The sequence below is a fragment of the Panthera pardus genome, unplaced genomic scaffold, assembly GCF_024362965.1.
Source record: "Panthera pardus isolate Hobbes unplaced genomic scaffold, ASM2436296v1 HiC_scaffold_27, whole genome shotgun sequence".
NCBI classification, from domain to species: domain Eukaryota; kingdom Metazoa; phylum Chordata; class Mammalia; order Carnivora; family Felidae; genus Panthera; species Panthera pardus.
The window spans coordinates 108034028-108050773 of NW_026526843.1; the positions used below are offsets into that span (position 1 = coordinate 108034028).

Here is a 16746-nt window from a genome sequence, read left to right on the forward strand (position 1 = left end):
ATATTAGTTAGGGATGTCTCTTAGGCATCCAAGTGGAGACATGTGTTGCTGAAGTTAAGAGAAGACATTTGGAATGGATATATGAATATTATGAATGTGAGAGTCAAGAGCATTTAAGTGGTATTTAAACCTATGAAACTGGGTAAGATCACCAAAACAGTGATCATAAATAGAAAAGAGATTAAGTCCAAGGACCGAGCTCTGGAATATCTGATGATTAGAGTTCCATGAGGCAAAGAATAATCAGCAGGAGAGAAAGAAAGAATATCCAGAGAGTTGGGAGAAAAAATAAGTGAAATTGATGTCCTGGAAGCAAAGGAAAGAAAATGTTTGAGGTAGAAACAATAATAAACTGTGTCAAATGCTACTGATAGGTTAAGAAAGAATAAGATTGAGAATTGACTGTCAAGAAAACTCTGTAGAAGAACTTGCGGTGCTGTTTTAAAACTATGAAACTAAAATCCAATGAGTCTTTTCTAGTCTGAATCTCTTCATAGAGTCCACTTCCATATGACGCATCATGAAAAAATTTTTTTTTGCTAATAATAAAATTTTGCTTTTTTTTTCCCTATCACTTTTGAAGACTGCCCTGATGCTGGCTACTCTTCTATCCTACAATGTAACACCCACTACCAAACTCTCCCCTAAGGCATTGATCTGTAACAATGGACTTCCTTCTGTCATCTACAGCTGTGTTCAAAACTGTCCTTAAACCTGGGAAAACTGAAACCCTGCCCCAGGCCCCTAAGTCCAGGCTACACAAAGGGCCTCATGCTTTATAATACCTTCCTTGAAAATTTCCAAGATGCCTTGTGGTGGCTGCAACTGGCAGGGACAGCAGTTTCTTTCTGGGAGGGCCACTCCTGGACCAGACCCAGAATGAATATTATTTCTGCTCTTCTCACTCTGCTAAAAGATCCCTATCCTCCCCATTGGTGCTGATGTGTGGTAGGAAGGGATGCAGTCAAGACTGAGAGAGATCATATTTTAGAAATGCAATAATTGTGGAATGAGGGGTTCAAGAAAATACATGACTGAAATACGAGTTATTCTACATTTACTCTGTAAAATTCTGAAATGTAAGTTTATTGTGACCAGAAAATGAATTGTTCATATTTTCCTGCATATTCTGGGTAAGATTTGTATGTGTGGTCATCATCAATGTAGCGCAGTAACAACACTTGAGAGAATCACTGGAAGCCAGTATTCACAAGCAGCATGATGGAGATGTAGAATCATGAGTAATGATGTAACTACCATTAAATACAAGATATTAGGGAACTACAGAAACAATATCTATATTATTTCAATACAGGGTTTATGAAGAGTCAAGGTGCTGTAATAATAACAGTTTTATTACCCATTTCTTCTGGTAGGAGATAGGAAATTATTAAGGAATGGCACATTTGACATTAAAGAGCATGAGGATATGGTTTCTGGATCTGAACAAGCAGAGATTGTAGGTACATAGACACTAAAAAGAATCTTTATGTGCTTTGACTGGACAATAAACAAATATGTAAATGCCTCTTCTCTATCCAATATTCTAAATATTCATTATCAAATCCAATGGGCCCATGAATTTTGTCATACATTTTTAAATTAAATTGTTTATATAGACACAGACCCTAAAAAATATTTGCTTGTGTTTCCATATACCCTAGAAGAGACATTGTGTTTGTCAATCAACATTTGGACCTCCATCTCATGGGACATACCAGTTTAGCCCCTATACCTGCAAATGCCAAATAAGCTTGGAACACTGACCTTGACAGTCCATCTTAAATTGGAAAATGATATGACTTGAAGTGTGAATTTATAGTTTGGGAGGTATTAAGCTTTATTGGTAGTTATAAGGTAGGAGCCTCTGTCTGTTTTCTCATCTCTTTATAAGATTATCACCTATTAAGATAGCCCTAGCTCTTAAAACAATATTATTTTAGTTAAGGTCTAGTTAGACCTTTAAAAATCAAAATGAAAAGTGTTCGCAAGGGTACACAAATTCTCTTTTGGAAACTAGTTGGTATAGTGCAATATATAATTACTTCTAGAAGACCTGCTGAATAAACATGTTAATCACAGTCTAAGAATGGGAACAACCTAAATGTGTAACTATAGAAGAAATATTTAAACTTGGTATATTAACTTGATAGAATATTATGCCATCATTTTATAAAATAGATCAGCAAATTCTTCCATGCTCCATAAAAAAGCTGGAGTGTAATTTCCTTCTCCTTGAATATGGGCTGGACTTAGTGACTCATTTCTAATGAATAAGAAGTGATGGAGGCCATGCTGTATGACTTCTGAAGCTGGCTCATAAAAGATGATACAGCTTCTACCTGGTTCACTCTCATGAGTACCTCATCCTTGAAATCTAGTAACCATCTTTTGAGGAAGTCCAAGCAATTGGAGAGATCACATATGGTTCTGCTGACAGCCCTAATTAAGCCAACAACCATCATCAGTCAAGGGACATGCAAGTGCACAAGTCATTGGATAATTCCAGCCCCAGCGTTTGAAATACCCACATTAATGCTAGGATAACCCATGTTGAGCTATCTTGCCAAGCCTTGCCCAAATCAAAGATGCTTTATCCAAATTAATCTTCTTGTTTTAAACCACCAAGTTTCAGAGTGATTTGCTATGCAGCAGTAGATAATTGGAATAGACTACATAAAAACGGAGATAGTAAAGCTTGGAATATATAAGGTGAAAAACAATTCAGGAATCAATATATAATTATACCACTCTAAATGATTCTATGCATAGTCCAAAGACTGGGAGAAAATACCTAAATGCTATTAGGGTTTGTGTTAGGGTGGTGATATCTACAAACACCTTTACCACTATTTTCCAAATATTTGCATACATATATGGAAAAGAACCATAAATCTCATTTATTACCCTTTTCTGAAATTTTCTGGTTTAATATAATTATTTAAGGAGCCATAAAAATAGTGAGCCTTCTTCTGTGATCTGACTCAGTCTCTCATTGTGTGCCAAAACAGCCCTGGCATCTTTTATAGTTGATCAACCAAGCATACACTGAATGCAAGGCAGACATGATTGAAATATATTAATTTATCATATATTAAAGATCTTAACTGGAAGCAGATACCCAATGCAGACATCTCCCATCTGATGTTGGTGATGTTGACATTAAAAATATCAGTATAGTGAAACTTACTAATTATATATTCTGGGGACCACAAAACCATTAACTTCCATCTGAAATGGCCCAGACAATGAGCTCTTGCATCCTGACTGCAGGACAAGAGGGCCCTTCACATACCTACAAATGGCACTGTGAATTTTCTAAGAAAGAAATGGTAAGTGACCAGGATCTATTTTAAAAGTTAATTTGTCTCCGCTAATCAACAAACTAAAAGATTTCTTACTGAAAACTGACCAAATTTGGAGCAAGGAGCTCTCAGAGCTCTCTGGAGTAAGTCCTCCATACTACAAAACTTCTGATCCTACATGCCTTAGCCATGAAAAAAACTTTTCAGCAATAATTAAGTATGGAATTTTATTCTTGCTTTGGAATCCCTCTAGGGCTTTAGATCAAGTCTATTCACAGTGTAGTCACTTGACCAGCAGCATCAACATCACCCAGAAGCTTGCTAGAAATTTGAAATCTCAGCCCCACTCCAGACCTGTTGCATCAGGATCTCTGTGGGGAACCAGACATCTTCATGTTTCCTAGCTCTGCACATGATTCTGATGTTCACTAATGTTTGAGAAACATTGATCTAGGTCAGGTTCACACTAAAACATATCCCCAAATTTTGGACTTCAAGGTATCACCAAGAGATTCATGCCCATACTTTAACACCTTTTGCCCTCCTCAATACCACACCCCTACCACCAAAATGGTACTCTTGTGCATGGGAAGTCAGGATGATGATAAAGAAATAGTATTGTTTGCAGACGAAATTCTGAAGTACATCAAATGTGCTTTTGTTTTCCTCTACTCCTTCCTTCTCCTCTCTGTCTACCTATCTCCCTTCTACCTCTCCTAGAATTCATCTAGGAGATGCCCTTAAGGCATCAGGGTATTTTTTTTTATTTTGTTTTTGTTTTTTCCTTGTCCCAAGCTCATCTAGGCTCCTATAATGCAAGGTGATAATCAATTCTGTCTGAACCCCTGGCAAAATGTAACTGTCCTCAGTCTCTTATCCACATGATACTAATTGGTTTGTTAGTTGAAATTCTGGTAGAGGAAGATGCAGATAAGTTTCGTTTCAAATTAACTTTATTGAGGATTAATTTGCATACAAAAATGTACCAATTTAAGTGTGCATTTTGACATATTTTTATACTCATGTAACTACCACACAATCAAGATACAGAAAATTTTTGTCACCTCAAAAATTCCCTCATGTCCCCTTGTAGTCAATCCTCTCCTAGCTCCAGGCAACCACTCTTTGGCTTTCTATTATAGATTGGGTTCCCCTTTTCTAGAATTTCATGTAAATGGAACATGTAGTATATACCCTTTTGTGTCTGGCTTCTTTCACTTAATTCATGTTTTTGAGATTCATCTATGTTGTTATTTTCTATTGTATAGTATTTCATTGCATGTATATAACATGATTTGTTTATCCATTCATCTGTTGATGGACATTTGGGTTGTGTACACTTTTTTGGCTATCATGAATATAGCTATGAGCATTCACATATGGAATGTCTGGGATTTTCAGGTGTGAATTAAAATACTACTGGACTGACCTCTGTATAATACACTATTTTCCAGTGGCAAATGATACAAAACAATTATAAAAGGGCAGGACATTTAGATTCCAACATGGGAACAAAGGATTCAATTTGGGACATGCAAAGACCCCTGCTCTTTATGGCAACATACCTCATTTGTCTCTCTGTTGTATATTCTAAAAGGACACAGATATATGTAGGATCCTAAGTATTATCCTGCTGATTTATTTGGGTAGAGTGGAAGACATTTCTTATACTTGTCTTTCCACTGCCTTGATGCATCTGTGTTTTGTTAGTGTGATGTTCAAATATTAATGTAGCCCCAATAGCAACCGTATGGAAGTCCAAATGAAATGCTAAAGGTTGCTAATGACTTTTGAACAAATTCTGTTCAGCTAGGCCTGTTTCATTTGTAAAAAAACATTCTACCCCTGAAGCTGTTCAATAGTTTATTCTGTGGATGTACACAGTTGGCCTGAATTTGTCATTTATCAACACTGAGCCATAAAAGCTGTCGTCATACAGAGGCTTTGAGGACAGTAGTTCAAAATTATTCATTTTTTATTATGTGCCTAATGTTTTTACATCAAGATTGTACACTCCTGCCCATGCAAAGTTGTTTTCAAGCATGATGCACTTTGGGAAGAGAGGAAGGAAGTCTACAAAATGAGATACTTGTCACTTCTTTATTTATTTATTTATTTATTTATTTATTTATTTATTTATTTTTTTTTTTTTGTAAAAGACACCAGAAAAGTTTCATCAAATTCAAGGATTTCGGGGTTGATGGAGTGATCAATCTGAATTAATTACTAGACTCATTTCTTCATTAATTTGTTCCATGGAGATTATCTTCCTTTGGAATCCTCCCAAAAGCAGATGCTGCACCAAGGGTTCAAGTGCAGGTAGTTTGTTTGGAAGGTGATCCCAGGAAGCCTTGGTATGAAAGGGGGAATTGAAACAGGGAAGGGAAGGAAGCCAATGCAGAGAGCTTTATCAAACATGTTGTCACTGTTAGAAAATGGGGCTCAGTTCCACTGAGCAAATCTGGCAGACAATGGAGAACAAGCTAAGATCTGTCTACTCCCTTTTCTACCCCACAAAGTGCAAGGATACTGAGGTATTTATTTTCCCTCCAGTGCCCTCAACATATTTTGGAACAGTGTGTGCCTAGGAGATATATGGTCAGAGCTCCAACAGCATCTGCTACAGAGCTCATTTCCTGCTGTACAGGTTCTTTTTCATTTCAGCCCATTTCAAAATGATCATGTAAAAGAGTCAGTCATCCTGTACATTTTATCACACATATTTATTTTTAAGCATTACCTACCACTCATATTGTATTGATTTTCCTAAATAGACATACAGTATTTTTTGGTTTTGAGTGCTAATTAATTCTTAAGGATTTCCTTAAAGATCTGATTTTCACAGTACAAATCAAGTATCCCAAAAGTAACCAAACATTTCATATATATTTTCTCCTGTGGAGAAACTATGTGGTATTAAGAAAATTATCAAGCATTAATTCTAAACTGCTTCATAGATGACTAATCAGCTCTATTTGAGATTTTATTTCTAAACAAGAGTATAAATCACTATTTTTTTTAGTACAAGGATTCTTGTAAGGTTTGGGATCGACACTAGAAATGTAATTAGAAAATATGCAGTTCTGTAAAGTTAGGAGGAAAAATTAAACACCATAGTGGCATACCTATATTGGGAAAAGAATAAACATGTGAATGCATACAAAACTTAATACAAATCTTTAAGTAGAAAACTACCACCAAGAAATAACTTTGAGTATCAACATTTCTATTTTTACCATTATAGTGCCAACTATTTAAAGAAGGGTTTTATGAAAGGTATATGTGAAAGTAAATGAGAAAGAGAGTGAGGTCACCAATTTACAATATTTCCATGCTCTCAACATACTGCATACTCAGGGAACCTAAATATCTGGGAGCAAACAAAATGGCAAATAATATAAAAATTCACTGCAACAAGATCCTGCACATCTTTCCATTCATCTTCGTGCAAGATCCCATGGAGCCAAGAATGAATTTGGAATTTCTGCCAAAGATCCTTTGCTGGAGGTTATTTCTCTGTAATTCTGACCTATGAGTGTCCTTTTTAATAATCATTTTTGTGCCTGTCTGAACAATTTTTTCCCTTGTATTTCTTTTTTACTTTTGTTTTCTTTGTATTAACATACATATAAATGTTAGCACCTCCTCATCACAATCCAATTATTTACTGCTTTGTCAGTGGTTCCCAAACAGATCTGGAAAGGTTTGTATCTCAGCAGCATAACAAAACATACATGGAATTATTCAAATGCCTGTAGAGACTTCTTAAGTTAAACTATTTTTACCTTGGGGTGTCTGGGTGGCTCAGTCGGTTAAGCCTCCAACTTCGGGCCAGGTCATGGTCTTGCGGTTTGTGAGTTCAAGTCTCACATTGGGATTTGTGCTGACAGCTCAGAGCCTGGAGCCTGCTTCAGATTCTGTGTCTCCCTTGCTCCTTGCCTCTCCCCAGCTTGCACTCTGTCTCTCTCAAAAATAAATAAACATTAAAAAATAAAATATTTTTTTCTTTTCTTCTTGTAATTTAGGTAAAGACAGTGTTAGATTACCATTAATGAAAGGAAAGGTTTACAGCAAAGTTTTTAAGATGTCATTCTGCCAGCTCAATCTCAAAAGTAACATGGCAGAAGATGGCTTTACATACCAAATGATTAGTTAGATTAAAGTTATTTCAAGATACCAAGTCAGGACTGGACTAGGGAGAGTCTAGTGAGTGAATGAGTTGAGTGAGGCACTTACCTAGGGTGCAGAATTTATGGGGGCATCACAAACCTTAGTAGTCAAAATAATTAATATTTTAATGTAATACCTTATAAAATCAAAATTCATGCAACAATTCACCATTAACAAAATGTAAACATTTTTAGCAAAGTATTACTGATTTTTCTTTTTGCCTCAGGCTTCAATATGGCTCTGCAAGGCACTGTTATTTATCCTATCTTTATTTATTATTTATTAAAAATTTTTTTTAGTGTTTGTTTATTTTTGAGAGATAGAGTGTGAGTTGGGGAGGGGCAGAGAGAGTGAGACAAAGAATCTGAGGCGGGCTCCAGGCTCTGAGCTGTCAGCACAGAGCCCCACATGATGCTCAAACCCACAAACCATGAGTTCGAAACCTAAGTGGAAGTCAGACACTTAACAGACTGAGCCACCCAGGTGCCCTTCCTATCTTTATTTAAAATGTTGATATTTTGTTCTGTAGTCACTCAAGATGTTTGTTTATATTATTTAATTTGTACTGAATCTTGAGTCCTCTGATCTAGCATCCTTTTTTATCCTCTAGTTAACCCAAGGCTGATTTGACCATATACACTTATGTCTTATAGATTCTCTTCATCAAGTTACTGATCAGCACAGCACACATTGGCCAACCAGAATAGATGCTGGCCATTTGACCATACAAGTACATACCAGATGCATGTCAGCCATGATCACATTACCAAATGCATTCCAGGTATAAAAATTTGATAGATAATCGAGGCATAAGTCCATTAAAATTTCAAATGTTCCTATATCTGAAATCTTAGGCTTTACTTATCACTTGCATGTTATTAATGCCTTCAATAGTTTTATTATTTTTCTAATATATGAAACATATGTGTTATTTAAAAATAATCAAATAAAAATAAAAAATAAAATAACAGTGAAACATCACAATTCAGACTTAAAATATACTAATGTTTTGGTGGAAGATCCTTGCAAACATCTTTTTATGTAGATATGAATATGTATATAATTTTATACATAGGATCATACTATATATGTTTGCTAACATGCTTTTAATATACCACTCTATGTTACTGGTGTTTTATATGTCTACAATCTAAATTTACAAAATTATTGCATAGAATTCCATTGTATAAAGTGTAACTGATACTGTCAGTGGCCTGCTTTTATACCCTTGAGATCCCTATAACTTATTCTGTGTCCCCATCCCCCAGTTCCTATATGCTTTGCTTCCAGTGACTTGCACCTGTGAGCTTTAGAAGGGTGTCCCTTGTGCTACTGGAACTGCTTCAAAGCCACAGAGAGACAGAAATTCCTGAGTATTTACACACCTTCATGGTGCCCCCATAGCTAAGGATTGATGTGACTGATACGAAGGTATGAAAGCCCACCTCTTTTCCCTCAAAGTTGGACAAACTCTGAGATGTAATCTATGCTCTAGAGCTCTCTGCAGTATAGGCTGAGACTGAGACTTCATCTGATGACATCTTGGCTCGGCTTCCTCTGATTCCCTATCTTGCTTTTCCTGATCTTTTACTAGTTTCTCCTAGATTCTCTTCCTTAATAAATTACTTGTATGTAAATTCTTCTCTCAAGCCTTGCTTCTAGGCAGTGCAATTCCTAGAAATATTATCTCAGCCACAAATGTGAGTCATATATATGATTTAAAATTTTCTAGTAGCCACATTAAAAAGGTAAAAAGGAACAAATGGAATTAATTTCAATGTTTTATTTAACCCAATACATAAAAATTTTCATTTCAACAGAAAATCAAAACAAAAGTTATTAATGAGATATTTTACATTCTTTTTTCATATTGCATCTTTGACATTGGGTGTATATCTAGCCACATATCAAAGTTTTATTAGTTACATGTGGCTAGTGACTACCAGTTTAGATAACACAAGTCTAGAGAAACCAAACTAAGGCATACACTGCCATATTTTACTTGGCTGGTGCCCTATTTATAAATATTAACTTTGTTTTCATTACCCTTCCTTTATTTAATGCTCTGATTAATATCCTTGGGCCTATTATACCTATGTGATCATTTCCTTAAGACAAAATTCTAAAAATTGATTTGCTGATTCAAAATGCCCTTTGGAAGAGCAGTTGTCCTTTTCCCTCCATCTCTGGCAACACTGAATCCTATTAGTCTTTTTCATATTTGTAAATCTCATCATGTAAGTTTAAACTTTAAAATGTTTTTTTCACCTTTTGGCAAACCTGGAGATAGTTTCCTTTTATTTTTCTGTTCTGATTAACCTTGAAGACAATAGATTAATGGGTAATTCCTGCTGCTCTTCTCATCTAACACCTGGAATAGTTCTGTACACATAAATATATATTACAGCACAGAAAATAAAGCTCTATATGGCATCCTTTGCCTGTATTAAATTAAATTAGGGAATAATCTAAAAATGGTCTCATGGAATATTTTATGTTATTCTTCCAATTTCTGTCAATTTCTGAGTGTCAAAGGGGGGGAATAAGAAAATTAGAGGCAGTTACAGTTTCACAAAATTTGAGGCCACACAGTAACAACAAAATCTTCTGTGTAATACTAAAGTGACTTACAAACATTTGAATTTCATGGACTACTTGTTGATATCACCTGTTCTGGAAGGGTATTTATCTATAGGCTCATATATATGTATTGATTTTTAAATAAGAAAAGTAGCCAAATGAATTTTTATAAGTTTATTTATTTTGAGAGAGAGAGAGGGAGAGGGAGAGAGCACGAGTGGGGGAGGAGCAGAAAGAGAAAGGGAGAGAGAGAATCCCAAGCAGGCTCTGCACTGTCAGTGCAGAGTCCAGTGCAAGGTTTAAACTCATGAACCATGAGATCATGACCTGAGCCGAAATCATGAGTCAGGCGTTCAACTGACTGAGCCACCCAGGTGCCCCCAAATGATTTTTTTTTAATTTTTTAAATGTTTATTTATTTTTGAGAGAGAGAGATAGCAGACAGAGCGTGAGAAGGGGAGGGGCAGAGAGAGAGGGAGACACAGAATCTGAAGCACACTCCAGGCTCTGAGCTGTCAGCACAGAGTCCGAGGCGGGGCTCGAACCCACAAGCCGTGAGATCATGACCTGAGCTGAAATTGGACGCTTAACCGACTGAGCCACCCAGGCGCCCCCAAATGATTTAATATAGCTTACAAAGTAATCTCTTGGGCTCTAAGTTGTTTGTGAATCATTTTTCAGTAAGAGTGAAGTCATTTATCATGACTCAGAATTGATGGTTTCTAAGGCCCAGTGATTAATAGGAACACCCCATTCCTGATATAAAGGATGTCATTTTTTCCAGATGATCAAGAAAGCCAACTTTAGGGATTTCCAAATATTTAACTCTTCCATTTCAAATATATTCATTGGATCAATGTGTTTGTATTTAGGGAATGTTTTGTTAACTATCTTATCTTTCTAGGACCACATATAGGATATAGTTCTTAAAAGTAGATGTTCCAAAGGATTTAGACTGTGAATCTTCTATTCAGTCTATATTCCTGTTTTAAAAACATGTATGGGCTAAAAAGATTTCCTCAGTACTATATGATTTCGAAATTTGAGGTTTTGAGCAAATACTTTCATGATTCTGTAGTACATGTTTTTTCTACTCCCTTGCACTTCCGCAGCTCATGCTTGTGATGTAAGGGCTTGGTCTTCTGTTAGAGTGGGAATAGAGATAAGCCCTTAAAAACAACCCTCAAAAATTATTAAAAGAATAATAATTTTTCCCTTACTATGCCATCATCTCTTACCTAAAGCATTTGACTGAAGAGTTAAAAAAGAAAAAAAGCAAGCAGCTGTGAATTGTTTTAATGAAGCACAAGCTAAAGGCTCATTTAAAACTTGTAACACAAAGTATCTATATTAATTTGTGTCATCATAAACATGCCTGACCTATATTACTACAACTAGCAAGATTTTTCTTCATTCAAGTTATGAATGATGTCATGGTCTACTAGGATCATGGCTTATTGATATCCCATTTTTCACCCACAGGGAAGTCATAATTGTGTTTAACCCCAAACAGAGTCTCATTTTGAGGGTCTGGGCTGGGACTACCCCATACCAAGAACTGTATCAGAGAGCTGTCAAGAGATGGAAACTATGCTAAATATTTCAAACAGGAGGAACTTACTCTAGGAAGCTTATCATAAAGATGATAAAGATCTAAGGAACCAAACAGGAGACAGGTAGCTAACCCAGAGATTAGTGACAGCACAATACCACTACCCATCTAAGGTTTGAAAGGAAAACAGAGGAGGTGGTATTACCAGAGCCCAGGAATCAGAGAAGTTCAAGGGAAGTTAATCAGGGCGTGTCTGACCAGGGGAAGCTGGGACTGGGGAGGGAGAGGTTGTGTATCAGGACTTGGAGCCATGGAAGAAACACTGACAAAAACAGAGAAAGAGGGTGAGATATTCTCTTCCTTCTCCCTTCCTTCCACTATCTAGTCCTCCATCAGAGCTTCCACTTGGTTTATCATGCTTGGGATCCAGTCAACAATGGAGTCTGGAATATGTGGTTCCTTTACACATATTCCTTTCTTGACACATGGTTCCTTTCTCTACAGAGAAAGGCAGAAAAGGGCAGGAAATGGATCTGAGAATAAACAGGCAAATAACTGGCATGGCAACCTACACACGCATACACATACACACACACACACACACACACACACCTTTGGAAATGAATTTGATATTTACCTTCCTTCTACATTTTGAAAATCCTACTGTTAATTTCTCTAGTGGTATCTGTGCATTTTTGAACTTATATATTTGAGAATAGTTTGCCAAAATGAGGAAGGAGTAAATGTGTGGCGTCTGTGTGTATATGATTAAAGATAAAGAGAAATACATGTACTTTTTTGCAAGGTGTTGGGGAAAGCAACTTAAAGACATAGGCATTTATTCAGTCATTACAGAAATATATATTGAGCACTTAATAGGTATCACTGACATAATGACAATGATACCTACTAGGTGCTCAATATGTATTTATGGTATATATATATACCATATATATATATATATATATATATATATATATATATACACACACACACATATATATATATACACATATATATAATGTAATATATAGTATAATATATACATATAGTTGCCCATATATGTTTCATATGTAAATATATGTGAAACTCACATGCAAACACAATTAGATCATCAATGCTGAGTGTGCTGCTGAATTACCAGACTAGTCCAGCACTTTTGTGTCTCATCTAAAAGGGAGGTACAATCTAGAAAGAAAAAACAAGGAGTACAAAGCAGAAACTTAATTTTGTGAGTAATAGATTAACCTTTCTTGAATAGTTTCCCCGTGTATGGTAGCTCTACAATTATATTACATGGCACCCAGAAATGCAGACACATTTCACACCTTTCTTACTGGTAAAAGCTGTTCATGAAGCTGATAATTTTCACTGAGATCTTTGTTTAGTGTTAGGCTTGTCCGCTCCAAACAACTTCTTGGAGAGCTGTTATAGCTCAGTTTTTTCTCTCTTCTTTCTGCAAAACAGGCTTTTTTTTTTTAATAAACCACAGTTGAGTTGCCTATTTTTGGTCCTAGAGCCTCTTTTCATACAGTATCACTATGTAATCAGACAGAACTGATATATTTTATTTTGTTTTTTAATATAATAATATACAAGGAAAGCTACCAGTAATTCCTTAAATGTGTCACCTTCTAGCAGCTTAAAAGATTATCTGTCCACATGGCAAAGTCTGTTTCTACTTTTTCTCAGATGCTCCCTTCTGCATCTTCACTGGACCTTGCCTTTAATAAATTAGCGGTAAGGATCTCCCAGTCTCCACAGCTTAATTTCCTTCTGATACAGTCAATTCATAAATTCAAATTCCCATTGCTCTTAGCACATAAAGATAGTGATTTTGCCAATATCACTTTAAAACCTCCAAGTCCTTGATAGGGATAAAGAGATGGATAAGCTGATAAAGAAGCTGTTAGTAAAGATGAAACAATAATTATAATAGAAATGAAGAGAGATGAGTTAATTGAAGAATTCTTAAAAACCAAACAGTTTTTGGCTCATTGCTTTTCATGAGATTTTATATTATGTATAGTTTTATACAGAACTCACTAAAACTGTTGACTAAAAGTTCCATGATTGGCCACTGAAGGCTGTATATGACTTCATAACAGAGGAGGGAAAAGAACTTTCTGTAAGGTGTTGGGAGAATAATTCAAAGGCATGGGCATTTATTTATTCTTTCTGTAAATATATACTGAGCACCTACTAGGTATCATTGACATTGTGTTGGGCAATTGGGACACCTCTGTAAGAAAGGCAGACACAACCCTCTGTTCCATTTCCTCTTGCTGAGTAACAAATCACTCAAAATTTAGCAGCTTAAATCAAACATTTTATTATGCTCATGGATGCTGTGGGTTAGTAATTATGACAGTACCACCAGAAGGGTAGTTTGTCTTTGCTTCTTGATGTCTGGGACCTCAACTAGGAAGTCTCAATGGCTAGAGGCAAATTGATTGCTAGAGATTGGAATTAACAAAGACTTTTTATTCATATGTCTGGCATATGGCTGGAATAATATGAAGATTAGAACTGCCAACTGGAGTACTTGGCTTCTTTAAGCACAGGAGCTTCAGGGTAGTTGGACTTTATACATGGTACTTCATGGTTCAAAGTGCAAGTATTCCAGTGAACAAGGAGGGAATTGTATTGCCTTTTATAATTTAGCCTGTGAAGTCATGAAGTGTCACTTCTGATGTATTCTATTCACAAAGTAGTCATAGGCTTGCCCCAATTCAGAGAGAGGAATTAAATTCCACTTCATGGAAAAATCACGAGGTCACATTGTAGAAAGCCATGTGGGATAGGTAATATTATTGCAACCATCTTTGCAAAATACAATCTATGATAGACTTGTTCTTACAGAGTTAGAACTACTGGATAATTTATTTATTAATAAAATAATCACACAAATTAGTGAACTGAGTGAATAAGGAATAGAATGTGGTTATAAAAGTACAAATAACAGGAATCTGACCCAAAATGAGGATTGTGCAAAGTTTCCCTGAGGAACCAACGCTTGACTTCATCAAAATGATGAGTAGGAATTCACCAAGCAAAGTGTTTGGAGGTGGGATGTAGAAGAAAGAGCATTTCAAATGCAGATGATAACTCATGCAAAGGTCCTATGGCAGAAGTGATAGTGACATGTACAAGGACCCAAAAGGAAGACTCAAGTAGCTGAAGCACATAAGAGAGAATGTGACACATGGAACTCTGTAGACCAGCAGGCCCCAGTTGGAAAGTCTGATTTAGCTCATTCTGCTCATTTCTCAGATGAAAAAAGAGATTTAGATACAAAAGTAGCTGAGATGAAACTTGAACCTAGGACTCCTGACTACTATCTCATCTAGTTACTGCTCAACATACCAAGAGAATATTGAAAGCTTATATCTTTTTATTATCCCGTAGTAGAAAAAAAGGTCAGGTACCTTGTGTATCTGAAACTCCATAGAAAGAAATAGATCTTCTCTGAAATCTTTCTGAAATAATTTTAGAAACTATTTTTACAAGTTCAACCTAGAAAGATAAATCTTTTGTAATACATTGATGTAAACCATTGGTTGAACAAACTTCTTAATTTTCAGAGTGGTAAGATATTGAAAGAAACTTTTTACTTCCTTTGTAATATCAAGAACTTACCTTTCTATGCATTGTATCTGAAACACCTGTGAATATAGTTCTGAATGTTTTAATTTCAATTATATCCCAACTGATAATTTCCATCTGAGACATCAATGGCTACCAAGATCATTAATTTTAATAAATCCTAATGCTGAGTGGATACAGTAGGATTTCATGCTCTAACTTCATCAATACTTATTTTAAGTGTTCTGTTGTGGAATGATGTTTTACCAATGGCTTTACATATCTACAAAATAGGTCATAGCTGAATTCATGGCCAAGTTATTTTGAGCCTTAGAATGTGCACTGATAGTGCATCAAAGAGTGGATAATTTTGGTGAAGCTTGGTATGAGAATCATTGATAATCCATAACAGTTCTCATTGTCCTATAGTATGAATGTTCTATAACTTAACAGTGACCATATTTTTATTTATTTAGAAAATTAGTGGTTTCTTTAATGAATGATCATGTGCCAGTCACCCCCCACACTCCCTGTACACACATAAAGGTCATAACTAATGTGACAATCACTGAGAAACCAATCCTAGAAAAGTCAGTATAAATTGATTAGTGTCATATGCTCAGGTGACCATACAACCTAATTTTCCCAGAATAGTCCTAGTTTGTACCTACTGTCCTGGATTAATTATCAACAGTGCCTCTTTCACAGAGTGGAAGAGGCAATCTGGTGTTCTGGATTGGATAATACTTAACTCCTCATCATTAATCTATTGTAATTAGCCCTGCTCAAAGATTAAGTATATTAGATTTTCACTCTCTACCATTTGAGTTGAAAAATGAAATTAGACTCCTGTGATTAACAGTGAAGCCTGAAACTGAAAATTCATGAAGTAGAGAGAAGTGGGAGGGTCAGGATATGCCATGGGTAAGTCAACATTGTGAGTAACTCAAATTTATGAATAAGTAGGAGCTCCAAAGTTAAGAAAAAATCTGCAAAATAGAGGGTGAGAAATTAGTTTGAAGGAGAGGGGAGAAAAGACTTATAAAGAAAAGCAACATGTGTTATGTAATAATGGAAACTCATAGTGAATAATCATAAGATCCCAATGCCAAACCTATCTGCCATGAGACTGTCTCATTCCAGTGCCAGTTCGTGGACTCCTATGAAATCCTTTGTCCGTTACTGATCATCCTAGTTGAAGTTTCCCTAGAAGCAGATCTTAGTAAAAGAATTTCAGTACAGGTAGTTTATTTGGTAAGTGATCCCAAGAAGCACTGGTAGAGGGGTGGAGAATTGAGACAGAGAAGGGAAGGAAGCCAATAGAGGTATGTTTTTGAGCATTAATATTACTGCTATAGGAAACAGGGACTCAACATGCTGCGGACCCCTGGAAGACAGTGTAAAGGACAACACAAGGGGAAAGGAAGCTGAGATATTTATTCACCACTCTCAATCATTGTTGGTAGATGGCTGCTCCCAAGACGGTTAATTCCTTGGCACTTCTGGCCTGCCCCTTATGTGGACTGGGCATGCTCCTGTGGCCAGAGGAAATTC

General features: G+C 36.0%; 1 protein-coding gene across 2 annotated transcripts in view; it reads left to right on the forward strand.

Annotated features, from left to right (window-relative positions):
- The window catches only part of LOC109256384 (uncharacterized), a 411502-nt gene that overhangs the window by 354479 nt on the left and 40277 nt on the right, over window positions 1–16746 (forward strand). Inside the window, exon 4 of one of the 2 annotated variants that reach the window (XM_019431608.2) lies at window positions 1377–1715. The exons of the other annotated variant lie outside the window; for it this stretch is intronic. The gene's annotated coding sequence lies outside the window, so the exon portion shown is untranslated. Of the gene's footprint in view, window positions 1–1376; window positions 1716–16746 lie in introns of those variants that run through there. 2 annotated transcript variants of the gene reach the window in all.